Consider the following 27,496-nt stretch of genomic DNA (forward strand, 5'->3'; position numbering starts at 1 on the left):
CTTTTGATTACTCCAGTATGACCTGGTTTGACCACAATATTGACTGTCAGTACTCTCAATTCACTAGAAAGTATGCAGCACTGCATTGAAGAAAACCTTATAGACATAACCATTTATTCATCAACTAATCTAGATCGAAGTTTTAATTAAAAAAAGCCAACCATAACAAACAGCATAGGAGCTTTCAGAAAACTAGGAGGGGGGAAAAATGCTCAAATGTACTGAAATACTGTCCTCCCTATTATTTATGGCTAGCAGTGGAAAAAATGCTACGGTCCTTTAAATGCCATGAAGGTTTCTCATATATCTCAGTTGGAGATGAGACATAACGTAGAAAGTAAGTGCAGAAGAACACTAAAGAAAGAAGCAAAACAAAACCAACCCTGACAAAAAAACCTCAAACCAAACAATCACCTCACCCCCCAAAAAACCCTCCAAAACCAAAACCCCTCCAACCCCCAAAATAAAATTAGACTACTTCTAATAACCATCAAATATGGTACAGGATCATTAGATTAACCTTTTGTTATGATGAAAGGCATTGCTGTAAGATGTGTTTCAGCTGTAGTTAATGGGATCAGTAGGTTTATGCTCCTTATTATGTTGAAACGGATAAAGATTTTAATTTAGATAAACCGGTACCTGATGTGGTCTGTTTTTTTTATACATATCTGCTGCTTTTATGTCGGCTTCTGTGATGATTAAGAGATAATTGCTCTTCCTGTAGTGAGCAGTGTTGAAGCTGGATGGCAAGAAGGAAGTATGTTCTTTGTGCAGATGTTGCTTCTGCAGCAATGATGTCCAGCAAGAACGCTGGAGCGGGTGTTTGTGTGCAATGCATGACAGAACAGCTGCCTCTGCCCGACGCAGTGAACTTGGCCACCCTTTTTGCTGGTTTTCCTCTGCCCAGTTTAGAGACCTGTGGCAAAGTGTGCCTCTTCAGGCTTAAGAAATAGGTGAGCTGGTTTAAATGCTAGAGATCGCTACTCGGTTAGAAGTTGGTATCTGTGCCAAAACTATTTTGGGAAGGTCCCTGTTGGGGGAGGGCGATAAGGATCAAGCAAGTGCACTGGCACCTCCACGCCTTCCTGCACTGGTTTCTCTCTCTTCTGCACCAGGGCATCTCCTTGGCACTCGCCCTGCGTGCCCGCAGCGCCCCGCGATGCCCAGCAGCTGCTGCCGAGCAGGGTAGCAGGGTCCCTTCTGGTCTTCCTCGACCGCAAAGGTACGAGGAGATCTTGGGTGAACAAATGACTTAAGGGTCTCTGCATGTAAAAATGGACATTCCAGTACCTGTGCGTCATAAATATATTGAAAACTGTCAGCTGTGCCGATAGTCCTGGCATTGAAGCATTCAAGTAAGGAATCAAATGCACTTGGGCTAGAAAGTATCTAGTTCAAATAATCTGCTACAGCTTGCAATTGTTCTTCCTTTGGTCTGACTGTGGGCTAGTTTATTCAGAGCCATTTAATTTCATCAAAGGTTGCTCAGAAGCTGTGGTGTGGAGTGCCTCTCACTATCCTCAGAAAGTCGTGCTGCAGAGCAGCTCTGCGATAATGTTGCTCAGTCTTCACAGACGTTACCACGGTCAAATGCTTGCACATTGCTCAAGGTAACCTCATAAAGGCAAGTGATTATTACAAGTTTGGGTCTCTGAAACAAACCTGCAGTGAATAGCTGGAGCCTCAGAGGACTGTTATTAGCAGTGCTATATTCAGGGAAGCAGCAGATCCTTCTTTCTTTTCTCATCCCCTCTTGGTGGGATGACGACATGCAATGAAAAGGGGTTTTGTTCATTGGACGTATCAGGTGTTTGAACACAAGGTGATTATTTCTCAGTCCTTTTTCCCCAGAAACTTCCTTGAGCTAGAAAAATAGATGCACTCCAGCTGGGGCTCCTTGCCCCGTGCCGCTGACAGTATCATACATGTTCTTCCCTGTCTGGCTGAACACTTGCCAGACCAAGGCTTAAGGTCTGTAAGCCTTAACAGGCTTTAAGGAAAGAACTGTTTGACTGTTTCTTAATAATGCAATGTTTTTCAGCCTACTGTAATTAAAAGTCTTTTGCTGCTGTGATGGTTGTTACAGAATATCCAGAAGGAGGACATTGACCAGTCTTCAAAGTACAAGAAGTTGGTGTCTTGGTGGCTCTTCTTTTGCTAACATCTAAGAGCAGAGAAAAGGTAGTTGTGACCTTTTATTTAGCTGTTGTGAGTATGCTTTCCTGAGTATGTCTTAGAAGGAAGCTTGGCTGCGTCATTGATGGTATTGTGCTAACAAAAGTCTGCAGTTTAATTGTTGAGACATCCATTTAGTAAATTGGTAGCAGGGGGCTCTTACTTTGCTCGATTCCATGACACGACAAAGTTATTTTCCAGTGTGAAGCTGAAGTACTTGGTTTTTGACTGCAACTGTATGTGCCACTTTCATCTTCTGTTTCTTCAGCTGCGTATGTTGGCTGCATTGCAGGTTGATAATAAAAATGGTGTTATAAATTGCAATGACTTACGTATGGGAATAGGTCTCTTTAATATTCTCAGTTTGCCATAGATGATGATTACTGCACTTGCGCTTTAAAAGCAGTTATGTAAAACCAGCAAAAGGCGTGTCATGGGAAAGGCAATTGCCTTTGAAAAGTTTTCATAAGCTGTGCTATTAAGTATTTATATGTGTGGTCTTGGAGCAGGCAGACTAAAAAGTTACTGTCTTTAAGAATGTCACAGATGTTGTTGGGGACCCCTGGGAGAAGCAATATTTGCATCATTTATCTATCAAAAAAAAAAAAAAGAGACTGCACACAGGAACTTCTGACTATAGGAAAATGTCAGTCTGTGCAATTCTTGCTGTTTCAAGCCTCTGCTTTTCATTTAAGAGTCTACTGCTCTTTAAGACTATTTGATCAGAACATTAAAGGCACGTTCAAATCCTTTGTCCTCTTCAATCAGGATATTTTTATTCTTATATGTTTGCTATAGATGCTAGAGAATTAATAATTCAGTTGGTAGGGGGTGAGGAATACAAATGCCTCCTTCTGGACCTAGCTTTGTGTGGTTAAAAATTACATTTTACCAGCTATAAAGAAGCTTCTAGTGCTATTGCTATAGTCATATATAGGAGAGTTTTTTGAAAAGAGAACCAAGACTGCCAATATTTATTAACTTTATCCAACAGGCATAGAATCAACTGCTTGCTTTTCCTAAAGCTCTGATTACGACCAGAGAAAAGCTCATAAAGATCTGTTCTCCATGAAACAGGATAAAGAACCTCATTTACCAATTTCTTGAGAAAGCCTTTCAACATCTAGTTGACTTCCTGCATATCTTTAAATTCATTTCATCTTGATTATATTTAGAGCAATTGAGCATCAACCTTAGTAAATAAGTTATAGTTAGGTATCTAAAATTGTAGTGATTAAAAAGAACTAAGTATCGTTTAATAATATTTCCCTCATCTGCTGTATTGCAAACACTGTGCCAGCGACTATATTTGTTTGTTCAATTGTATATTCAATACCTAGGCTCAATGGTGCCCCTGTTCTTCTAGGTACTACTGCAATTTTCCTACCTGTACATATGGAGTTAATGAAATAAACCTCCTCTATAAAGGAGATGTAGCCCTTCTTTCAATACATAGAATTATGATAGTAGTAATAACAATGAATAGCAATGTAAAATTCACATACATATCGCTTTAATTATCCAGATTTTCTGTGTTTGGACATCTGGATTGTCTCTACGACATTTTAATTGGCTGGGGTTTTTTATTAACCTTTCAGATGTTTGATGGTATTAGAAACAGAGTGTCTATGATCAGGGAGAGAAGCTGAATATTTTCCATCCCCCTATTTCCTTCCTCGTGTACTAGAAATACAGCAACTAGTGAAGTTAAAGACAAGTTTTTTGCCTTTGCTTTAGCTGCAAAGCAATGTAAAAAAAGCATGACTTAGTGCTCCAGGAGAGGTAGATGAAGTACTTTCGCTCTAGTGGCAGAAGCGTCTTGAGACCAAGTCGAGCTCAGTCCTCTGTTTTGTACAGCTTTTAGGTCGTCTTTCTGTGCCATTTGACCGAATGCTCCCATTTGGCTGTCTTTCCCCACCCACACCGTCCGGCAGCAGCGAGTCGGTTACAGTTCCCGTGCCCATCTCTGGACGGTCTGCAGGCGGTCTGAGCAACGAGCACCGTCCATTAGCTCTGCCGCAGGGAAGCCGGCAGCAAGTCATTCCTGATGCATCCCCCAGGTAGGAGGTTTGCTGTTCAGCTCCAGCGCTTCTGAGCTGCAAGGTAGAAACCCCGCCTGAGTGCACTGCAAGGTTACAGATGGCCTTGCTAGCTCTTGCCTGCACTTCTCAAGGACTTCTTTTGATGGAGAAAGTACAATGCAGGCCTTATGAGTGTAAAGGGGAATACTGAAAATACTGGGTGGTTTATTAAGCCTGGAGAACCGTGTGGAAGTATAATGGGCATGTAAGATGCTGAAAAGCCCTTTGAGACAAGGAGCTTACTGTTAAGAATTCCGTACTGTTCTTAGTGGTACTTTGCATTTATAACTTTTTTTTGTTGTTGTGAAGCAATTTGTTTCCACACCTGAGTGAAACCATTAGATGAGTTTTTGAAGGTGCAAGCTAGGGTTAAGGTGCAAGCACTTTGCTTCCCAGCCATCTGTTCAGGCAGTTAGAAAATGCCTGCTCCTCTAAAGCGCCAGTGCTTAGGAGCTTTGATGGATGTGCAGGGTGAATTGAAATCAAATATTGAACCTGTTAATTGATCCATTAAAATCACCCTGCCAAAAGGTGTCTCCTCCAAGGAAGGGTCGTCTAAGTTTAAGTGCCTTAAACTTCTAAGAACATGGATTCAGACGTGGCAAATCAAAATGTTCATCATGCCTTGTATAAGGCTGCAGTAACTTTCTTATTTGCTAGTGCAACAAGAGACTAGACTATAAATAATTTAAAGACAATTTAGCTGGTCAGCAGCCGTAAACTTTTCTCCAAGTAAAGCCAGTGGAAAAATTCTTTGACTAAGTACTCCTTGATGTGTTTACATTGAGGATTATAAAACAGAAGGAGGTCATTGGGTTTTGTTGTACCCAAAGCAGAGGTACAGGTTGAAGGTCTCTTACACAGAGTGATGTAACTCAAGGATGTATCAATGAAGAATAACTTTTGTAAAGCTTCTCTTCAAATCTTATTTTCTTTAGTAAGAAAATTAATTTTCCAGAAACAAGAGTGTGGCTAAAAATAACTGTGCTTCAAAGGGCCACGTTCTCCTCCTTGTCAAGTTAGCTTGGTGCTTAACTGGAAAGTCAGTCCTTCTACCATTTCAGACAGATGAAGCTAAACTGTGACATGCATTTGATTTCAGTGTTGCTGGCAAGAGGTATTGTTTGAAAGCAGTGGGACCAGAAAAGAGCTTTTCTGCCAAGGATGGCAGGTGACCGAGCACCAGATAAGGCATCACCAGTGTTGTTCTGGGGCAGCTTATCCATGCCACATACTTTCATGTGGGCTACAAAGGGATCTGGCATTACCCTTAGTGCGCTTGGCATCTCAGCAAGCAAACTCCACACGTGAAGTTCAGGATAGAAAATTGGAGCAATCTGCGTAGTTGGTAGGCTGTCTTAAAGCACATTTAACATTGGCAGTTTCCTCTCTTAGGCTGAGCTTTACCTCCGTGTTTTACACTGAGTAAGCCTGTCTGTCTTGGCAGAAGCTGGATGAAGGATTAAAAGTAACAGAAAGCATTTTTTTTTTTTTTCTGTTGGAGGAAGTTATCCCCAGGTTTAAGCTCCTCATAGTGGAGAAGAGTCCGCAGTTAATATTTATTCTAACAGTGATACCTTGCTTGAGTGTATGGATGAAATAAAACCTAGCTGGGTCTATCTTTGTACTAACGACACTAAATACAATGGACGTGGGGACTGGGAAAGTCGTCTAGTTCCCAGAGAGACCGCCCTGTGTCCCCTCTGGGAAAATCTCATTTAAAACCTTGAGAGAAATGACCCTAGCAGCCACCATAAATCCCAAAGGGGCAAGCTTCAGCTGGCACTCTGTCTTCTTGTCTGCATTGGTCAAAATGATTAAACCTAATCACTCGGGAAGTAGATGGGAATGACAGCTGCCTTCTGCACCTCTAGACTGGCTGGAAGTGGTGTATGTCCTCCCAACTGCCTCTTCATCCATGGTCTGTGGCTTGAAAGCCCCATGGGGAAGCTCAGAGAAGCTATTCTCACAGGAAAGCCTTCTGCTGTGTTCAGAATTAAGAGACTACCACACCGGAGCGTTAGAGAGCAAGCTGGAAGTAAATTAAAACAAATCAATTAGCTAAAAGTGCTATTCAGAGAGTATTTCAGATTGAAATAGGCACCTAAGATCATGAAGTATTCTGTCAAATTATTGAACATAAGGGTGGAAAATGGAGGAAGTCCATTTTAGTACACATGTTCAGCCACATTAATTAGAGCAAACTGATCATTTCCTTCTGTTGGGAAATGGTGAGCCTGTACTCTCAAAACAAGCGCAGCTCTTTAGAGGGTGAACTCCCTAGCATGCTATCATGTGCAGGTTCCCCTTACGCCTGTGTAAGATTTCAGTACCCGTGTGTCACGCTCCACGCTGGGAGCATGGGGGGAAAATACTCCTTTCAAACACAAATGGTGGAATTTATTTGTCTAAATGCAGCCATCTAATCCTGAATTGTCACCCTACACAGAGAAGCAGGCATCTCTAGGGCACAGTTATTCTCACCCTGAAGTAGATGTTTCAGTTGAGTCAGATGAATTATGCCTGAAGGTGCTTATTTCTCCCCACCGATTATAAGGAGAGCCAAGGAAGACTAATTCAGATATAGAGAACTGCAATGTGGGCCTCTAGAGCTAGAGGAAATGAATCCTGCCCAAGATACCAATAACAGAAAGTTGGAAGGCAGATTTTCCAGCAGAACATTTATCATATCTATAGTGGTGTTACACACTGGTCCAAAAAGGTTGTAGAAGTGCTTAAAAGCTGTGGGGATGTCAGGGCTGGACTGGTTCATTGAAGAAGATAACCAACAGAGCAAGGCCACGCAAGAAGTATTTTTCAGGATGTTCATGGTAATGTTAATGTCAAATTCCCCAAGAGATGTGATCGTACCCCACAGGGGTTCACTAGCTGTCTTTACACCCTTGTAAAAGGGAACTCAGTGGAGTGGCAACGGTGAGCTGAGGCTTCATCTCATTTCAGCCTCTCTGTGTAACTACTTGCTTAATAAGGCAGGTGCTTTCCTGTAATCCTTTTGACATTAAAACTCTCCTTTTCCTTCTCTCTTCTAATTGGAAAATAGTATATGGTGCCACTTGGACTTTATCCTATTTGTAATAATCACTTTCTCATAAATGAGAATATGGAAATATCAGATGTGAAATAATGGCCCAATATAGTGAACTAAAGAACTTCTAGTGAGTCTACAACAATACAATTAAAATCTCTAAGAATTTATGTGTTTTTAAAACATGCCATGGCCATTGGAATGTGGTGAGAGCCTGTGTCTAACACAGCAAAGGCTGGCTATTTCCCCTATATTAAACTATACAAGCATTTCTAACTTCAAGGACACAAAATTGCAAGCTGCTAAATATTTTTTTTTTAACCAATATGTGACTCTATAAAGACAATGAATTGTGACTGCCTTCTCATCTTGTGCAAAGAACAATGAGTCCTAGAAGGCATAAGCTTTAAAGATTGGTAGTTTAATTAGAAAGTGCCCTAAATGAAAAGTCTCATCATTTAAATAAATTTCCTCTGGGATGAAAGATGTTCCTCTCAAAGGACATTGCAGCAGATGTGTGAGTATTGGTGATCGCTAGGGAGACCTTGGCATTTGAAGGCAGGGGACTTTCAACGGCGAAGCATTTACTCCTTGTAATTTTGAAGTACATGCCTAACACTGTATGTATGTGTATAAAATTAAGACTATATATACACACACAGAGATACATATGTCTGTGCATATACACTAAAAATAACAAGACAAAAGGGATAGGTATCTTTCCTAGTAGCGCCAGGGCACTAGTAGGCACAAGGTGGTAGCAGGAGAAGCTGCCGGGGATAGTGAGGAAGCAGTATAGCCTGCACAGGACACCTGGAGCCGAAGATGGGACCCCCACTGCCAGGGACGGGCAGCCCGCACAGAAATCACCCTTTGCTACCGCCCGCATTGCTGGCAGGACTGCTGAGAGTTTATTGCACGCCAAAGCAAAAATTGGCAGGGATGGAGGGGACTGGTGAATCTTTCCTCCCAGCAGCTGCTCTCTGGTCCCCTCAGACACCATGGCTTGGTGCTCCCCACTTGCGTTTTCGGGGCCAGGTGGGTTGCGGCGGGGAGGCACCCGCAGCGCCGGCTGCCGCCAGTACCCCCTCTGCCCACGTTTTCCACGGGTCAGGATTTCACATCAGGGGAGGGTCGGACACGGTGGGCTCGGGGCCATCCGCACCACGTGGATTTCGGTTACCTCGCTCTTCCCACGCCGACCCTACTGGGAGTTATTTCAAACAACTCTCCCAACCTTCCTCCTAAGTGATACATGGAGATAACCTGGAGAGGCTCCTGTGGGCCATTATTTTAAAATGGCAGTTCTGAGTGACGCTGGTAGAGGTCTAATATGGGAGGCTGGTACACAGTGCCTTTCTCTCTCTTTACGAGCTGGCTGATCTAATGTGCTGGTCCTTGCAACAGGCTTCAAGGGATGGGATTTCACCACTTAATCTGTATTTATCTGAGGTAGCGTTTGTCCTTAGCTTTTTTTTTTTTTTAATTAAACAATCATGGAAAGTTACTTTTGGTAATGTATGCTGCTAGGCTGGCTCCCCAGGAGTTTCAGACCAGTTAGACTAATTTTCTTAAATCTGTGTAAAATTTATTAAACCAAGCAATGTTTTGTATAAATGTATTCCTCAGTTCAGCCAGAAATACTTTGTAACTTTCTCTGCAGGAAACATGAAATTGATTGGTTTAAAGTTTCTTGTCAGATTCGAGATTATATTAAACATTTTACTGTTGTAAGGGGGGATGCTGAAGAAACATCTGCTTTGGAAAGGCTTATCAAATTTTCACCCCCGCATCATCAGATTAGTGCTGTTTTGTGCATTCAGTGGCACAATCTCAAAGCGCTGTCTGACAATTTACTGCAATTTTCTGCTCATTCCTTTGACCTAGAGATTGGGATTTAAAAGTTACAACTACTAGGCTAGCAGGAAGCATTGTTTTAATAGAAGACACATAAATATTTCCTGCATTGTAGCAGTTTTGATAAGGCTGGCAAGCAAAAGACTTTGCTTCATTTTCAAACAATAAAACAAATGCTTTTGACTGATTAAAGAGTCCCCAGATTGCTGCTCCATACATCTTCAAGCTCCTGCATTGCAATGACTGCATTGCACATGGGGAAGGGGAACTTTGGGAGTTACTCTGCAGTTATTTTGCATTTAGAAAGGATGACTGGCAGGGATTTAGAAGACTTGTGCACACAGAAACATCGGAAACTTCATATTTTACAGTATCTTTGCTCACCTCGCTGTACCTGAGCACTGTCCCCTGCTTGAGTCCTTCACAGACTACTCAGTTTCTTTACAAACGCTCTCAGAGTTGGCTGACCTCAGGAGCCAACAACTAGGTAGGTGATCTCAAACCACACGGGGGGGGGCAACCTTGTCATATTAATTTTCTATGAATTCTCTGCCGAATTAGAGAGTTGCAGGAAGATGGAGGTCCTCTCCAGACCTTCTTTTCCTTGGAGGGGAGTCCAGGCCGCTAGAATCCCATCTGGGATCCTACAGTGCGGGGTAGATGAGCAAGGTTTTCTGCAATAATCATGTCAGTTCTGCAATAATGACATTGGTTTGTTAATAGAATATCAATTCTCTAATTATCTTATTCTGTCTATTTTGAATCCTGTAACTCATTTGTACAAGAAAGCTGCTGATTAACATAATGCTACAGCATGAAACTGTAACAGCCAACACTGAATATTGGTTTTGTGCTTTTTTTTTAATAAATACATAGCTTTTTTTAGAGCAGCAATTACATGACTTATTGCATTAATTTTCATGGAAAGTATTAAAGTGTGGACAATTTTATTGATATAATAACTATGAGCTTGCATACAGCTAATGGTAAATGATGGGGAAAGGGAGATTATTAGAAAGACTTTGTGTGTGTGTATATATAAGTAAGTGATCTTTAAGGACAAATCAGGAGAGAAATTTGCTGAGCAAGCATGTTTTACTGGCTTGATGAATTTTTTTTAATTTGCTGGACTGCTGGTTTAGGTGATCCATTAAGTATCTAATGGAAATGTTTAAAATAACTATTTTTAAATGACACTTTCAGTAATAAGCCAAGTAAGCCAAGTACAAATATAGTATGTAAAGCAGATAGAGTTCACATAGTACACAGCAAATTGACTATGGGCACGTTTTCTGTTTCTAGATTACATTTGTTGAAGATTGAGAGTTCATGTCCTGACTGCACAGAGTTGTAGTAGCAGCACAAGATATACATGGCTCTGCTTGCAATATATAAGTACTAATTCTGTGTCTCAAAAAAAAACCCCAAAACAATCTGCTTAGGGCTAGGAAGAAATTTCACCTAGGAAACACTATCAGTTTCTCCTAACAGCAATTTTGTTCTGGACTCCTCTTGTTGATGTGGTAGGGTCGTTGGGGCAGGGAAGCAAGTGCGGGAAAGCAAACTCTGTCCCAGTGCATGCTTAAGTTTAGAGGAGGTCACTGCAGTATCTCTATGTCTGAGCACAGTGACACTATTCAGAAACTGAATGAAAGAAAAGCAAAATAAGGCAGAACTTGCTCATTCTTTGAAAGATTTGTGAAATTTCCTTAACAGAAGAAATTACTGATTTTGTTTTGAACAAAGCATAAAGAAATGTGGGGGTTGTGACTGACAAGTTTCAGTCTTAGAAACAGTAAAAGCCTGAACATTTTTCAAAAAAGACCTTGAAAGTCAAAGTGGTTGAATCATGCTGTTTGCCTGTCTTTTCCATGATATCCAGTTTGAGGTGCAGAATGAGGAAATGTAGCTGTTTATAGCCCTTTTCAAAGGGGAATGAAGTGTTTTCATGTCATGCTTTAAATATTTTTCTCTATCTGGGGATACTAAAATGGCCATTTTTTGAAAGAAAAAGTGGAGGGGTGGGGAGGAAGAGATTTCCGGGTCTCTCCTGACTGCAGAGATTGCTTTGCTTGCTGAAAATTACCATGATGTTTCTTCCTCAGAAATTAAAAATTTGAGGAGCTTGGCTCCGCATTCAGATCATTGCTGTCTCAGCAAGCACAGGTGCAAATATGGAAGCCTGCAGCATGAAGGCCAGTCTCCTTGTCAATGCTACTCTTGTGTATGTCTTCCCCAAGTGGCAGTGCCTCAGTCATAGACTCATAGAATCATAGAATGGTTTGGGTTGGGAGGGACCTTAAAGATCATCTAGTTCCAACCCCCCTGCCATGGGCTTCATGGCTGTCAGACTCCAGTTCTCACACAGCAATTCCTTCAGCGTTATACTAGGTGCGCTAAAGAGAAGCGTTTAGAAGAGCAGAGCAAACATGAACGATGCCTTTCTGTAGCCCCTTTGGGGTAAAGTGTGATGCAGAAATGGGCAAGGTGCTTATGGCATCGCAGAGCTGGCTCGGGTCCCCTCTGAAGCGTGGGAAAAAGTGTGACTAATGCCGCCTTGAGGGTGAAGGAGAGGTATAGGGGGGAAGAACTGAGCTGGAGTGGAAAGTCAGAGGACCACTGGGCTGCTTCTGTCAGGGCAGAGGCGATGGCAGCAGCTGTGCTGGGATTAGCCATGGGCTTCCTCCCTTGGTGTGGTTGGTGGTAGCAGCCAGCCCAGGGTGGTGGTGGCTGTGTTTGTTTGAAAGGCTTCTGGCAGAGATAAACTGGGCGTTCTCGGCAGCCTGATGTCCTAGGAAAACGGGAATACTTAGTTATAGCTGGCTGTGCCTTGCTGTGGGTCAGTAGGAGAAGTGGGAATAATAACGCAGATCTCTTGACAGCATCAGTGCAGAGCTTTAATGAACATTGGCCAAGCAGCCAACAACTTCCATGCATCTTAACTGAAAAGTGTTGTCTTCCTATCTTGGTTGTAAAGAGTTGGGTGAGTGGAAAGACAAGATACGACTGAGGAAATGAAAAACACAGGTGGTGATGACTGCTTCTTGTTCATCCATTTTTTTTTGAAATGTGATGAGACAGTTGCCATAGAAATGCTATTCTCTACTTGATACGATGTGCACCAGTTCCAGGAAGCCATTGATGGTTGGTTGTCACAAATGGCTTTCCATAAATTTGAGTATCTCAGAGTAAGGTAAGGGGAGATATGTCCTTGTGTTTTTCTTATAGAAGATCAGATTCTGTAAGATGTGCTTTTACTAGGAGGGGAATATGACTGAGTTGTTACATATGGTCTCATATCAGCTGTTACATATGGTCTTCAAAGTGAATGCAACTGTGGTTCGTTGTAGTTGTAAACAAAGGACAGCATATTTTTTTCAGAAAAAAATTAACTTGCATCTTTTAAGACAGTTTTGATACAGAGCTGAACTCGCAAAAAATCTTGATTTGCATTACCAGGTTATAAAGTTACACAAATTAATTTGGTTCAGAAGACAATTTTGGCTGCTTGAAGCAATGTACTCCATAAGAATAAAGAGCTCAGTAAGAAACAGTTCTCATCTCTAAATAGTCTGGGATATTCAAACCTTCCTAAATACAGCTAAGAAGTGTGTTATGAAAGGTCAGTCAGCCAGAAAGATACTTAGTTCTTTTTTGCGGCTAATAGTTATTTAGCCCAGTGGAGTGCTCTGGTATGGCAGGAGGTAATAGCAGCTGGATGGAGAGCACCAAGCATGTAGAACAGTACGAGCTTCTGGTCTGCTTTTCTGGTTAGCACCTTGTTCTGCAGAGCCTGGCCAAAAGCAGACTTCTTCGGGCAGAAGCTATTTGTCAGAGCAGTGAAAATTGAGCTACCATAGGGAAGGAAGAATGACCTGTACCAAACAGCCTATTGAAATAACATTTAAGAAAATGGAGGCTCTGAAAGTATTTTGCAGGTGAAAGATTCAGTTCATGGCTACATCTAGTAGCTCATGCTATCTACAAAATTTTGGCATTCAAGCTTTAGACTTGTAAGAATTTCTTTCTTTTATTCAGAGATGTAAAAAGATATGAAAATTAAATCTATTTTGAGGAAGCAGTTCTCTTCATAGAAGACTACACCCTACTGCAAATGAAGATAGGGCCAGTTGATTTTCTTACAGAGCTTTCTGGACTGGAACAGCATCCTTAAACAGTCCTATATTCTTCAAGAACTGAGACTGATTTAAAAAAAAAAAGTTAAGAGACTTTTGCTGCTTTCCTTTTCTGATAGTTTAATTTGGAGCTGCTTAAAGACGTGCCAGTAGTAATTAATTATAAAATTTATCTGGCCAGGTGGATGTGCTGTGTAACATACAGTGGGAGTGCTTACTCAAATACTGCAGTCAGAGGAGTGTTAGTTTTCTTCTCTCGTGCTGCCTTTCTAGTCTAAAAGGACCTCTTTGGTCCATCATGCTTTAAAAATTGAGGGTAGGGCAGCTGCAGGCTAGTACATTAATGGGAAGGCTAAGTCAGTGTAAGAGTCAGAGATTTAGTGTTCCCTTTTCCTTTCCATGGAGTCTGCCAGCCACTGTAAATGACCAAAATATCCCGTGCTGCTCTGATCAGGAAGAATGAGCTGTACAGCAAGTCAGCAGCCAAACCGCCGTCAGGGTACAGCCATCTAGCACTTGACTTGCTCCAGGGCCTCTCCGGGTCCAGCAGGAGAACATCACAACCTTCTTCTCAGACTCAGCGCTCCCCAGGTGCCCTGCCTGGCAAGGTTTCGATTCAGTCCTGCTTTGCTTGTTATTAATTCTTATCGTGCAGCAAGGGCACAAGGAAAGTCTGCTCAAGTCCCATGGGGGCAAGGAGAGGAGTTAATGATTCCCCCGTGCTGGAATCGACTGAGCAGAAGTGAGCGTCACCCTGTAGGCAACAGATGCTGTACTGGGAACCCTGGGGACATGGGTGTCCCAAACCGACTGCCATCAGGCACCGTGTGGGATTGAAGGGGATTCGAGGTGCAGACCTGTGGTTGAGGGCTGTGGCCATGCCCTCTGGAGGGATGGCATTGCTCAGCACTGTGTGTCTTGGAGAACTTGCCAACTGATTTCTAGTTCATTACAAGACAGACTTAATTTGGAACTATTGATTTCCAGAAGCCTAAAGCCACACTGAGGTTTAGTACTCTGTTTCTTGCAGTTAGTATAAACAAATATGTGCTGTCTGGTAAAAGCATAATGTACTTGCTCAATATTAGACTTACAGACAGCTTTATTCCTAGGAGCAGTGCTTTTATGCATCATTTTATAAGAAATTGCAAACCTATTTTCTCAACATAATAATGGTTCTCTTCTTACCTTTTCAACCTCTGATTTGTCAAATATCATGAAACTTGACAGAACTCAATTGCTTGAAATAACCAGATTGTCTATCCTGAAACGGCCTACTGTGCGACCCTCAAATTTGAGGGCTTTCAGTGCTCCAAATTAATTTACATGGTGCTGCCAGCATCTTGAAAATACTGATTTCAGTTTGTAAACAGTATGCTTTGAACGGCAATCTATTGTCAGTGATCTTGTACCTTCTCTCAACTTCTGTGCTTTCACAACCAGAGACAAATTTTACCCATACTGTGTGTGACAGATGTCTCTCCTCTCTTTAAGAACATATGTTCTGTTCCATTTTGTTGAAACGGATAAAACTGCTACCACGTGGTGTGTGGGTCTGGCAGCATTACTGTCCGTCCATGGACAAAATAAATGCATGTTAATAGATGGTGACTAAGGGACTTTTTACTTCTATAGTTTTCTATTACATTATCTTAAAGCCCTTTACAATCTAATTCGCATTGTCAGAGAGTTTCATATTATACCTTGTTCTTTCAAAAAGGAATAGAAAGTATAGGAAGTCTAAACGCCTTGTCCTACCACCTACGGGAAATGGATGGGAAAGAGCGCAGAACAAACCTCTAGATCATCTTCACCCAGCCTGTGCTTTGCTTGTCATCTTCCCCTCTGCTCTCAGCGGTAGTCCCTAAGCTGCCTATTGAGCGTGTTTTCCAGCAGAGATGTTTACAGCAGCAGGAGTGCCAAACATAAAATCCTCCTTCAAAAAGAGATGAAGAAAGCAGAAGAGCGCTTTCTAATGGGTGTGCTGACATGCTTAATGACTTGAATTGGGGGAATAGTCTTTTCATCTTGTCTGTTTTCCCGTTTGGCCTTTCCCTTTGGTTGGCAGTACTAGCTATGCTTGCTCCTAGTTGGAAGGTAAGGTTTTCAGTGGCTTTGTATGTGCATTCCTGCAGCGTTGAGAAAGGAACAATGCAACCTTTCTGGAAAGCTTGCCATCCCAGCGTGAGGCTACCCTGTTTGTGTTGCTTCCCTTAGGAACCATTACAAAGCACAAAGATTTTGCAAAAAAGGAGAGGTGCTGCAAGCATCTTTCTTCTTTCTGTAGTCCACAGCCTGTGCTATGAGATGCTGCTCCATAGGGATCCCTCCCTTGCCATACTCTCCTAAATATTGAAACTTGAGCCTGCTTGGAAGGACTTCCCCATTATGTGCTTAAAACTTTTCCTGTCAGTGATTTTTCCCCTCCCTGGTAAGGCGCTAGGTTTACTGTCTCCTGGAAACATTTGTGTTTAACTTGTGTTTAAACTTCTGTTGAACATCAGGGGTAGCCTGGTACACTCAAACCACCATGATCTCCTACAACAAATGGCAAGGTAATCTATTCAGTCCTGTAAAGCACATGGCGATCTTCTCTTAAAGAATAGAAAGTCTTTTGGCTTTTAAAACCTTTGGTAATGGAGGATAAAGAGGAGTAGAAAACTGCCCAATCTCTGTGTGTTCTAAATCTGCTGGGAAGTCTGGCCGTTTGGTTTTTTTTTCCCCGCCAAGAAATAAATTGTTTACCTCAATATCTCTGCTTCTAAGTCACTGGTATTGAAAATATCCTGAACAACTCTTACAAAATGTTGCAAAATTTCTTGTTGCCAGCCCATGACATATTATTTTGTTCTCTGACCACCTACACCTCCAGTAAGAAATTTCTCTGCCAGGAATACCACAGACTGTGCAGAGTGCAGGGCACGGTCCCTGAAGTGGATGTGTCTAGCTCTCAGTTTACAAAGACTGATACACACCGTGGAGTAGGTGGTGTCTCTTAAAAACCTCAGCTGAGAAGCAGATGGAGTATCACTGTGATGTCTTGGTGACAGTTTTGAAGGGCTCTGTTACCAGCCTGGTTACAGCGAGAGCATCACCATTCCAAATTAAGTTGCTTAAGTCAAAACCGAAGGCATTAAACAAAGATTAGTTCCAGCTCCAGAATTACCCGATGAGTGATAGGGATCGATATTTTTATTTATTAAAAACTCCCAAAACCACAAAGCAAACAAACCACAACCAAACCAAAGACCTACCCTTCCCTCTCAGCCAGTCTCCTGGCTGCTTTTATTTTCCTGCAGCTCAAGATTGGATTATCCTGATCATTGGATAAGGTAAGGAGGTGGACTTAACGGAATTACGCTCACAGAGCTTGGCTTCAGAGCCTCACATATTGACAATCCATCTAATGAACAAAAATTTTGCTGAGATCTTGAAATGGGCCAATAAATACACTTCTAGAAACTAATTTGGAGTAGGAAGAAGCACTGTTTCTTGGTGCTTCTGGGGAATTTAAACCTTTCATCCCTCTGATGCCTCCACCTTCCTGGGGCTTTTCACAGCCTGACAGGTGCTATGTGCTCTGTCCTAGAAACCACGTGTGCTTGAGGTTGTCTGTCTTGTGTGTCTTGTGTGTCTTGAGGTCCGGTGCCAGCTCTCCTCCTCCCACTGCTTGCATCTGAAGAGAATGAGGGTATTTGCTGGCCTAGGTCTTGCAAACAAGGTGGGTTGGCTCCACCAAATTACGCTCGGAGTGCAGTATTCTGGTCAGCTAGGCTGTAGGGATTGTTTTGGGAACAAAACATCATGACATTTTATTTCAGCACCCTTCTCTTCACTGCCCATTGGCTTTAGTAGGATTGATGCTTCCTCTAAGGAACAAATAAACTATTTTCTTACCTAGCGAATGACTTCCTTTTAAGATTCCCGGATCAGCTTATCTGACTCTGTAAGTTTTCTCAAGTGGTTAAAATGGCCAGTGCAATCTTACGTGCGTCTCCTGCCCTGGCACGAGCAGTCGGAGGTGGGCAGACGCAGCGGAAGGCGTTGCTGCCAGCCGCTGGCTGACGCGCTGTTTCGCAGTGAGCTCAGAAGAGCCTCCCGCAATGAAACCCGTCAAACCCTTAGTCGGACGACAGCAACCAGCGTGCTCGCAGCGGGGTGTTGAAGCGGCATAAAGGCTAAGAACAAGGTAGAGGAAACGCGGTTTATGGTTTGGGAATGTTTTGTGCTTTTTAACCCGGCTGAACGGTGCGGGTGTTCGTAGGCTGGGCAGGCAAGAATCACCCAGCGCCTGGACGTGCGTGGTGTTGGGTCAGCGGCAGCAGTTTCTGACGGGGACAGCCTGGCGAGGCACCCGCAGGAGTAATTCCTTCCTTCTGTAGTTGAACAGTGGGACCTCAAAGGAGGGGAAGAAGTAGTTTACAATGAGAGGAGAGCCAGGAAAGAACTTAGCTGGGTAGCAACTCATCAGTCCCCTGGGGATGTTAAGAAAAGACTGTCCTAGGAATTTTGCCAGGTTTTTAATAACTTAGTCTGAACGCTCCCAGTGAAGAAGAGGACTGAAGTTGCGTAAAGCTGTGAACATTGCCAACTACTGCTTTTTCCAGCAGTCTAGAGATTTTAAGAAGCTTGAGTGTCCTATGAAGAATTTGGATGCTGTCCCACAGGGACTCAAAGGAGTAAATTACCTCAGAGAAGAGCTCTAGGAGAACATTATTAGCTATGCTTTGCATCTAACCTGTGCCTGTAAATCCTAGGAAGCCTTGTAAAAGGTTGGAAATCTTCCCTGGAAATACTGTCTTTATAGCTGTTATTGGTAGTATTTATCACTCTTTCAAGTATTGTGATATACGTATTATACAAATGTTGTACACGTGTTTATGGTCTACTGTATTCAGGGTTGTAAAGGCAGAAGAAGGGATACATATGATCTCTTTGCATATAAGCTTATTTTCTTCTCTATGGGGAAAAAACCAAATACACACTGTGCATCTATGCTATACATAATCTCATGACATGATTGTAGTTCATTCTAACTGAACATATTATACATAAAACATGGACATGTAGCACTGGCGTATAGATAGGATGGATTGGAGGCAGGAATAAATAAAGTGAGGGCCAGGATCTTCCTAATGTTCAGACTCTAAAAGATTTTGATATACTAGCCACAGCTGCTTGATTTGTGGAAAATTCTTAAAATACTCGGAGTCACTTTTCCGATATACTGTTGTCCACCTAACATTTTTCTTAAAAGTAGCTACTCTTAAAAACAACTACTGTTAAGCTCACAGAGATCTCAAAGTACTGAAAACTTTCCCACCAGATCCTGCAAATGCACCCAACCCCACCCCAGAAAGCCGGCACTGGCCCTCTAAGCCGCCGAGCCAAGCCGGCTGCGTTCCCCGCTCCTGTCAATACTGGGGCTGGGGCCGAGCACCAACCGCAGCCATTGCACTCACTCCTTATGTACTGGGTGCTATGATTTCCCCAAGCGCTTATTCATAGTGGTTTCTGTTAAAACGTGGTCTTAACAGATCTCCTTGCTTGCGCATGGTCTTCCTTCTGCTGCTGCACCCGCTTCTCCCCTTGCTCAGAGTGGTGAGCAGAGGGGGTGGGAGGCACATGGGAATTTGGGCTCAAGCTTTCCTACCTTTTCCTTTAAACCTCACAAGGGAACATAGAAATACTACCAAAATACGAAAAAGCAGCCCCGATGCACATATGAAGGGGCAACACAGTCAAAACTCTAATTCGCCAGATGTTGTGGGATTTTTGGTGTTGTTTGGGGGGGGATTTTTTGTGGGTTTGTTTGGGGTTTGTTTGGGGTTTTTTGGTGTGTTTTTTGTTGTTGTGGGGTTTTTTTGTAATGCTGCCTTCTAGCAGAGGTCTCTTTTGTTTGCGAGAAAAGTTATTGCTGTGAGTTAGCAAGAGGTACAACACCATTTGCCTTCAGCTTTGTTGTCAGCTGGACATGACCATGTATGTGGGAAGTGCCTCCCAGTGCTGTTCACCTATTCGTAATGAAGTTTCTGGGGAATGTGGTTATCTTTTGGTATTTCTCTCTCTTTCCCTCACTTTGTCTGCTTGTAAATAAGTTCAGTACCCTAAGCAACAGCATTTCCAACACCACGCATGCTGTGGTGAAAAATGTCACTGATATTACGTGAAGATGAAAGTTAATTACTGTTTTCAGTACCGCTCGGAGCATTTAATTTCATGTTTGATACAAATGAAACAAACTGGTTGCACAAAATAACTTGCCAGTTTCCTCCCCTTGTGGTTCCACCGAGGAAAACTCCGTCTCTTTTTCTGGATTTTGCCCTGGCTAAAAGTCCCTATGAGGACTGCCCCCCCCAAGGGATTACTGAGTGGGAGACTCTAGCAGGAGTGAACTAGAGATTGCTTCCAAATACCGGAACGTAACAAAACAGGAGGTTGCTTGAAACTAATCTATTTGCTAATCTGTTAATCCATAGGTAAGATATTTTTCCCCTATATTCATGAAATTCATAATACTCATGATAATGAGTGATCACTTCTACTTTATCATTAAAGGCACAGGGTAATAACTTGCTATATGGATTTACGATCTGCCTTGCAAAGGACAAGCCCCAAAGGGGCCACATTTCAATGCATTTGAAAAGAAGGGAAAGGACAGGTAGATGTGCAACCCTTCTCTACCTTTTTGCTTTCAAGTACAGCTCCCTGAATAATTAGCCATGTGGCTACTGCAGCTGTTGTAATGACACTTTAGCCCCTGAGTTAACCACCTCCTTATGTTGAGCCAGTAGTGATTTCAGGTGTCTAAAGAGGAAGTATGGGTGCAGTGTTTAGCCCCGGAGTATTGCTTCAGCCTTGAAATGTTTTTTTAAAGCAGGAACTTTTGACTTTGTATGGCAATTCTTGCAATATTGTAGAGAGTAACAGCAAAGTTGTGACAAAGCCTGAAAGGTGACAAAATTAAAGTGATAAGCAGGCATATAACATACAATTGTCTCCCTTCTCCTTTGGTGTCACAACAAGTCTTTCTTCTAGTTCTGGTAGAAAAGAGATCGTAAGAGACTGGCAGATAGGAGGCTTCCATCTTGCAAAATGTTTCTAGCACTAGGTACAGCTTCATTTATCTGCTGCAAGACCTGGAGGCCCCATTATCTATGGCTAATCCTATTTCACAGCTAGAGAAGGCACCAGAAGGGAAAGAGATCTGACCTGAGTTTTGTCATGTGTAGGGTGAGGTGAATGCTGAATTCTACTTTAGGTTATGACAAAAAAGAAACAGGACTTTTGGAAATTTTATGATTGTTGGTTTGGGTTCGTGGGAGACAGCTGGCCTGACAGCTCAGTGGTTTAGCTATCCTGCATCGGCCTCACGCTGTGTGTGCTTTGCTAGGCAGTTGCTAGGCTTCTGCTTTTGCACCAAGGTCCAGATTTCTGCAAAATTATCGTCATACAACACTCATCGGCTGCTCGGGGATACTGTGCGGTCAGTAAATCAGTAGCTAGATTAAAGACTTAGGTCTTTGCAATACCCTTGGCAGCTCATCACTGATGAGTGGAAATATAGCCATGTAATTTAATAAAGGCCAGTTAAGCTTTTCAGAAATAATGTTTGTAGTTGTGCTTAAAGATTAAGGGCAGGATCTAGGCCTCATTTCTGGTTATAATGCATCGTTCTTCATCATACAGTACAAAAATTTATAGCTGAAGGCATCCTATTGTGGGAGACTTTCCCTCTGTGTTGAATTGGATTGGTTATATCTAGAATTTTATTTAACACATATTTCCTAAGTCCAAAATTTACAAGTTTGAGAAGTGTGCTGTTGTGAACCTCATGAGGTTCAACAAGGCCAAATGCAGGGTCCTGCCTCTGGGTCAGGGGAACCCCCGGTATCAGTACAGGCTGGGGGATGAAGGGATCGAGAGCAGCCCTGCTGAGAAGGACTTGGGGGTACTGGTGGAGGAAAAGCTGGACACGAGCTGGCAATGTGCGCTCGCAGCCCAGAAGGCCAACCGTCTCCTGGGCTGCACCCAAAGCAGCGTGGCCAGCAGGTCGAGGGAGGTGGTTCTGCTCCTCTACTCTGCTCTGGTGAGACCCCACCTGGAGTCCTGCATCCAGCTCTGGAGCCCTCAGCACAGGAAAGACATGGACCTGTTGGAGGGGGTCCAGAGGAGGGCCACAAAAATGCTCAGAGGGCTGGAACACCTCTCCTGTGAGGACAGGCTGAGAGAGTTGGGGTGGTTCAGCCTGGAGAAGAGAAGGCTCCAGGGAGACTGTGTTGGAGCCTTCCAGTACTTAAAGGAGGCCTGTAAGAAAGATGGGGACAGACTTTTCAGTAGGGCCTGTTGCGATAGGACAAGGGGTAATGGTTTTAAACTAAAAGAGGGCAGATTTCAGCTAGATGTAAGGAAGACATTTTTCACAATGAGGGTGGTGAAACCCTGGCACAGGTTGCCCACAGAGGTGGTAGATGCCCCATCCCTGGAGACATTCAAGGTCAGGTTGTATGAGGCTCTGACCATCTGATCTAGTTGCAGATGTCCCTGCTCACTGCAGGGAGGGTTGGACAAGATGAGCTTTAAAGGTGCCTTCCAACCCAAACTATTTTATGAAGTTATTTGCATATACTACAATAATGCCTACCACCTGACATTTTACAAGGAATACTGTCAGAGGGGGAAAAAAGAGAATTCTCCTAATTTTCACCACCAGCTGTTCATGGTGTCATCTTTAGCTACAGGCTTGTCTTGTTAATGGATTGAATTATTTAAGGTATTGACTTATTTACTGATGGCAAATTTAGTATTTTCGTCTCTGACAGCCTTAGGACTTGAAAGAATAGTCAAGGTCTTTTTACTGATCCTTCAGTGCATTAACTAAAAATGTATTTCCTGTGTACTGGGTAAAAACAGATGGAGAAATCTGATTCTTTCCCTTTTGAAGTGCTTGCTTCATGGTCACTAGAAATTTCTCTTAGCAGCATTTTGGGTTCTTTTTCCCTATAATAGTCTCTCCATTGATCAGGATTTTACTAGAGCTGTAGATGAGCCACATGAAGTTATTTAGAAAGGTAAAAGTTGGTTTATATGTTAACATACATATATATATAGTAGACATCCATTCACTATTTATAATGCTTGTCTGCATTTATAGTGTGAGAAATTTTGACGTTGGCTCAGCAGTAAGCCCTTTTGGGTTTGCATGCTGCTCCTTCCCGTGCGATGCAATGCCTCTGGCTCCACAGCCCCCTTGCTTCCCTCCCTCCCCCACCCATCCTGCCCCAGTAAAAATGTGCGAGTTGTCTTTCTCACCTCAGAGCCCTTTCCTCTCCAAAGATGCACAACCATGTACTTCTTGATAGCATGGTGCAGAGGCACTTAGTCACTTGCAATTTGTACTTTCTTCCACAAGAAATAACTCTGCTAAGTCCTCTTACTGTGGATTAATCTTTCTGTCTCTTACCCTTTGAGTTGCTGCCAGTCAGCTATGATTTATTTATAAAGCAAGCTCTTGGGTGATGATGTGATAGAATAAGGGGTAATGGTTTTAAACTAAAAGAGGGTGGATTTAGACTAGACGTAAGGAAGAAATATTTCACAATGAGGGTGGTGAAGCCCTGGCACAGGTTGCCCAGAGAGGTGGTAGATGCCCCATCCCTGGAAACATTCCAGGTCAGGCTGGACGGGGCTCTGAGCAACCTCATCTAGTTGCAGATGTCCCTGCTCACTGCAGGGGGTTGGACTAGATGGCCTTTGAAGGTCCTTTCCAACCCAAAGTATTCTATGATGGCAATCTCGTAAGTTGCTGCTCAGTTTCTACCCTATTTTACTGAGTCTACTGGCATAGATTCAAGCATGTATGGTTACCCATTTATAATTTGGTCAAGTACAAGTTAATTTTATCCACATCTTACTGCCCATACTGAAACATCAAGCAAGCAGCTAATGTCACTCCGCACAACTGTACAGATGAGAAATACAGGGCAGGTGTTACTCTGCTCTGGTCTCTTGAGGGGCTATTCAGAAATGCTACCTACCCTTAAAAACAGGAACGCTACTGCTGAAATCCACCACAGAGGAATAGACTCTTGGGGAACAGAGGGGCTCTGAATTTCATAAATGAAGGTCGATCCTTTCAAGGGTGCTAAAACTGAGCTTTAGAAGCGTTTGTATGGGGTGGCCTTTAACTTGGTCCTTTCTTTGCCTCTGAAGCTATTGCAGTCTTTCTGATAAAATCTTCATACCACACAGCTCCCGAGAGAGATGTGGAAGCAAGGAAAGGGATATGTATTATTTCATCTGAGGCTTATACCATGCTTCCACTGGTCTCTAGACACGACGTGGATGGTTAGTGTTGTGTTAATCACAAAGTGGTTCTGTTCGGATAAGCCTTGGCACTTTTGGATGTTTACCCAATGAATAGTATATAAGTCTCTTGCATTTGAAACACTTTCTGAAATAACAAGCTCTCTGTGGGCTGTCAAGTATTATAATTCCTGCTTCAGGCTTAGTCAAATACCTTGAAATATCTTTTCTTACTATTTTGCAATATTCCTACTTCTGATGTTATTCAAGAAATGCAGAAATGCAAAAAATACAGATGTGGGAGAGGACTGTGCTAAATAAGTTTTTGGATGTGTGTTAGAAGAAATCTCTAAGAAAAAAACACTTTTTGAATTCTGGGCACATATTCAGATTGATTTACTACTAAGTATGCAGTTTTCCCCTCCTATAGCAGACTTGCAGCACCAATTAAAATCCTATCTCATTTAAATAAAGTACTCCACTATTGAAAATTATTTAAAAAAAATACTGCCAAAGACTTGTTTGAGACCTATGGTTACCAATCATGTGATATCTAGATCTATTTTGGTAACTGCCCCTCCCATGCTTAATCTGTTCCCCAGCCTGCAATAACCAACTTGAAATTTACTGCTTTACTTTACTTTCACCATTAACTTGCTTATTGTCAAGAGATTGTTAATGTAACTGATGAATATCTGTATTCTGTGCCACATTATTTTCAAAGGCTTTCTTTTTCCTGAGAGACTGATCCTACAGATGCTTACTTTGAAGCACTGTTTGTAATATTAATGAGTTAGGTGAAATAGGAAAGAAAGCAATGATCTTTTCTGTCTAAATTATACAACCCATAGAAAGGCCAAAGAGGTTTGCAGCTTTGTATTCTCCTGCACGTTCCGAAAGAGAGGTTCATTCACACAGCTTTTTTCTGTGGGGGGACGCATGTCTCCCTAAACCCATTAATAGTGAGGCTCCTGTGGTGAGTCACAGAATCACAGAGGTCTTGGTTGGACGGGACAGCTGGAAGTCACCTTGTCCAGCCTCCTCTTTGTAGCTGGAGGCTTGCTAACATTGAGGACCAGGTCAGTCATGGCTTTGTCTAGGTGAGTTTTGAAAATCCCCAGTAACTGAGACACGACAAGCTCTCTGGGCAACAGTACTGCACTGTCCTCCCAGTGAGAAAGCTTCTCCTAGTCTCCAGCCTGAACCTCTCGGGAAACTATTTGTGAATGTCGTCCTTTGTTAGATTGTCTGACTCTCTCAAAAACGGTTTGGCTCCATTGTCTTTATCTTCCCTTCAAGTGGTTGTACTAGATCATCTAGGTCATCCCTTCTTCAGTCAACTGGATCATCCCTGCTTCAGAATACAAAATGAGCCCTGCTCCTCACCCTCTCCTCATAAGCCATATGCCCTCAGCCCTGACCATCTCAGCAACTGGACCGTCTCCAGGTTCTCCACATCTCTCTCGAACTCATCCCCCATTCCATAAGTGGATGAAGTACTGCAAGTGCAGCCTTAACGGTGCTGACTAGAGGGGGGATGATAACCTCTCAGTCTACTGGACATCCTTCTCTTAATGCGGCGATTTGCCTTATTTGTGAAGAGCGCGGTGTTGGTTTGTATTAATCTGGCATCCGCTGTAACCTTGGGACCTTTTTGGCAGGGCTGTTAATCAGCCCAGTTGGTTTCCAGCCTTTGCAGATGCCTGGGGTTATTCTTCCCTGAGTGCACAGCTTTGCACTTTGCTGTGTTGAACTTCATGATGTTTGTTTACTCAGTCCTCAAATTTATGTCTGAGTCCCTTTGGATTGAAGCTCTGCCTTTTGTCATGTCAGACACTTCTAATCTAGTATCCTAGCGGGTAATCCAGAATATTTACAGACAAGTTCCTGCTGTGGTTTATTCTCTCGAGAAGCATTTCTCTATCCATTAGCTATAGAAGGAGCCACGGAAGATTTATTCCCTAAGCCAAGCTTGGCTTTTGGGGGTCTTCCCTGCAAAGAGACAGTATGTATTGGTTTAGCTTTCAGAAGTTCGGACAGCGGGAGGTGCAGAGACTACAAAAGTCTCTTCTTTTTACGTGGCTGTGCAGTGCCCAAGTCTAAATGGAACAAGGCCTTTTTTGTTTGCTATGATGTTCTGCTTTGTGTCTATTTCTGCCTTCCAAATATTGTGTTTCATCTTTAACGGTTCATCTTTAAGCAGAGAACGGTCTTATGACTGAACCAGCTCCACAGACTCTAAGCCTCGTTATGAAACCTTAACTTAATGTTCAGTCTGTTGGTACATTAATAATTGTTCAGCATAAAATGTTGGCTTGTCTTCATGCCTTTTTTCCTCTATTAAGGTTCCATTATTTGTAAATAGAGTAATTTCTGGCCAGTTGACCTATGTTGTGTTTTTCTTGTTAACCTTCTTGTTAGCATCATATTAACTACAGATAGTCCCAATTTTTTCTCAGGTTTTCATCAGATTTCCCACTTTAATATTAGAGATAATAAAATCCCAATGTATGTATTTCTATGCAATAGAAATCTTCCAATTTGTAAACTATTAAGAATCTTCCAGTAGAAATGAAGGTCCCTGTGTGATAACTTTGATGTCCAGACCACCAGTAAGGTGGTGGTTTTGGTTTTTGCCTCCCTAATTGTTTTGGGTGGATCTCTTAGAAGTAGTCCATATAAAGGTTTGCACACCCCAAGATGAAAACAGTTCTTTTGTTTTACAGGATGGGAAAATGGAGAAGAAATATTCTTAGATTGCTCCTTGCAGTAGAGAAAGCAGTATGTGCTAAGTGGTGATAAATATATGTGATATATTCTGGCTAGTGTTGTCTACTCTCCAGGATTTGCCACAAAACACTATTTGAGTCACTTTGTTCACTGAGTGCTAAAGGTCTATTAAGCAAAACCTATTTTTGAGAAACCACAGAAATCTTTGATACAGCTCTTCAACCAAAACTTACAACATGAAATCAACACACCTCATTCTACCCTTTCTCCTCCATAGCGAATACATCCTACCTCAACCCAAACTTGGACTAGGTTAAAGGGAAAATATTTTAACAGGAAAAAAGTGTACTACTACTGAGAAGGATAGCATCAAACAGGCACTGGGCTGATGAGTGACTGGCTTGCTTGCTTTCAGCAGTAGCAATTTCTCTTTACAGCCACTAACCATCCTGGCTGCAGCCATATGAAAAGCCCACTGCTGAGGGGGAGTGAGTGTGACATTCTCTTCAGTGGGATTCAGAGCTAAATTAGCTCAGTCCTCCTCCCCCATCTCTTCCTTCATGGATTGCAGTGCTGTGACTGTACTAATGAGGCACTGGCCTCATACAGTATGTCTTTCTAGTGCCGAAGTTCAACTGAAGTTCGGCAAGGCTGTCTGCAAATGTTTAGTTTTCTACAATTGCAAGCTATACTTTTTCCAAAAAGATTGCTCCATTCATTCTATAGTGCATCACCCTTGTTTCTTTCCTTTTTTTGTGGTAATCACTAAAAAATGACCAATTTTGTATAAAAACGTGCCTAGGCTTGCAATGTTGCTGTCTTTCACCCTGTCCAGCCATGGATGAGTTTACCCAAGTTGGAGGACATCTCTGGTGGTGCTAGTGGCAACTAGCTGTAATGGATATGGTGGTTTGCTGTATTCACAGAAAGTGACCTTTACAGCTAATAACCCTGAAAGTTTCTTGCATTATTTCCCCCTGTGAAATGTGGGGTGTGTATGAAAGATGGCCCAGAATAGTGGTTCACAAAGTGGTCTCTGGATTGGTGGTGGTTAGGGGGCTGGGCAGCACTCTGCTCTTCAGCTAAAATAAGTACCTGCTTCACACTGCTTTGTAAAGGAAACCACCTTTGGTTTTATCCGTGGTTTCTCTTTCAACTCCAAG

This window comes from Phaethon aethereus (assembly GCF_964289735.1).
Source record: "Phaethon aethereus genome assembly, chromosome: 1".
Lineage (NCBI taxonomy): Eukaryota > Metazoa > Chordata > Aves > Phaethontiformes > Phaethontidae > Phaethon > Phaethon aethereus.